The 1,737-nt window shown below is 39.3% G+C and overlaps 1 pseudogene; it reads right to left on the bottom strand.

Annotated features, from left to right (window-relative positions):
* Window positions 1-219: 219 nt before the first annotated feature.
* On the bottom strand, window positions 220-1,326 carry LOC149148132 (GDSL esterase/lipase At4g26790-like; annotated as a pseudogene).
* Window positions 1,327-1,737: the final 411 nt, after the last annotated feature.

Raw genomic sequence — 1,737 nt, 5'->3', positions numbered from 1 at the left:
ACTACCATCAGATGAGGGAAACCAAGTGTCTCATGTGGGTGGCTTTTACAACATATTCAATATTTTCTTCTAGTACCTGCCTATCCAAGGAATGATAAATGAGAATACCAATGATATTGTTGTTTCAGTGAGCCCAATTCTGCAACAACCTTTGGTTACCTATTGAAATCCTTAATTAAGCATACTTAGAACAATGTGCATAATAATGGTATAAATGTCTTAGTCGACGATCATATATCTATGGAGAGAAGCCTATAAATTAGCAAGTGTGGGTTCCCACTTCTGAAAGAACTCGTATGATGTTTTGTTTATTATTTCATTACATGGCCTCCCTACAAAAGCTACGTATGTTTTCTTTGAAGGTGAACATCCCAATATGTATAGATCCCCCACTAACATTTTCCAAGCCCGCAAATTGTAAATCTCTTGGAATAGCAAGACCAAAGGCTGATGAGATAATCTACATACCGGGAGATAGTGAATTGTGTGGCATGGTTATACTGAAGGTTGCGAGGATTAAAATTGAAATAACTGACACTGAAATCAGGATTTCCTATACCAATGTAGTACGGGGAATCACTAATAATTTTGGAAGCCTCCACTTCTTCTAGAATACCTCATAATCACAACTGGTATTCCCTTAGATAATTTATTTGTTGATCAGAACTTATTACATTTCTGCTCTTTGTGGCATTATCATAGCTAGAGCCAGTGAAGGCGAAGGTAACTCTAGTGACCAAATCATTGGATGTCAGTTGTGGGTTGAGGTATGTAGGTATTGTTTCTTTGATACCAAAACATGAATTGAGGAAATGTGAGGTGAACTTTCTATTGGAGAAACGTCCAGTAGGTACGCAAACAAGAAAATCTCTGCCATAAGGTGGGAAGTCGCACTTAGCCAGCATGTTGATCCGATTGTTGTTGCTAGGATTGAGGGTTGAGTCTCGTAACACCAATATTATAGGAAACTATTGTGTGTCATGACTTGAACCGCCTCCAGGAAACGTGCAAAACAAACTAACAAAGATGATGAGTTGGAGGAGCCAGTTGTAGTGCCTCTCTACTCTGATGAGTAGCAGCTCCTACCCATAGGATAATGTCAAGATCGTGTGCAACATCCTGACAATACCGTGAGCCTACGAACTTCAACACACAAAGCCACAAAAGTTTAGATGAGGAAGAACAATGATATGGGGGAGTGCTTGAAGTTGATGAGGTGCTCCGGCAGGACACGCCAATCATCTACCAAGGGTTTTCTAGTGACCACCAAGAATTGATTCATATTTTAGGGCTTGGCCTGCATATTACAGGCCACAACATTGACATCGTAGATCTCTATCGCTGTATAGCTGGTGATAGCTGGTGATGGAAGCAGTGTCGTAGGTGTTAGAAATTGTAATTACTCTCACATGTGGAGTTGGTTAAACATAAACAGTTAGTTAATTGAGTGATTGAGAGATTGAGTGGTGAGTCAAGTCAAATTAAGTGATAGACAACTTTTAGTGTGATTGCATGTCGTTGCATCTCAATATATTTTAGGCAAGTCGCTAGTTGGAAAAGGATAAATACCATTCACTGTGTTCATTCTAAGTATCAAATTTTGATCAGTCCCAGCTCATGTGATTTTTTTGTTAATTTATGTTTTGTCTCCTCTGCCTTTACAAAAAATTGGTATCATAGCTGAGTCAAGAAAGAGAGAAGGTTTATCAGGCCTTTGTGTATGAGAAGTGCAGCGCC

Source organism: Pinus tabuliformis, chromosome 9 (genome assembly GCF_031772625.1).
Source record: "Pinus tabuliformis cultivar Carrire ecotype Pingquan chromosome 9, CPIR1, whole genome shotgun sequence".
NCBI lineage: Eukaryota > Viridiplantae > Streptophyta > Pinopsida > Pinales > Pinaceae > Pinus > Pinus tabuliformis.
This window is presented reverse-complemented; position numbering and strand designations above follow the sequence as displayed.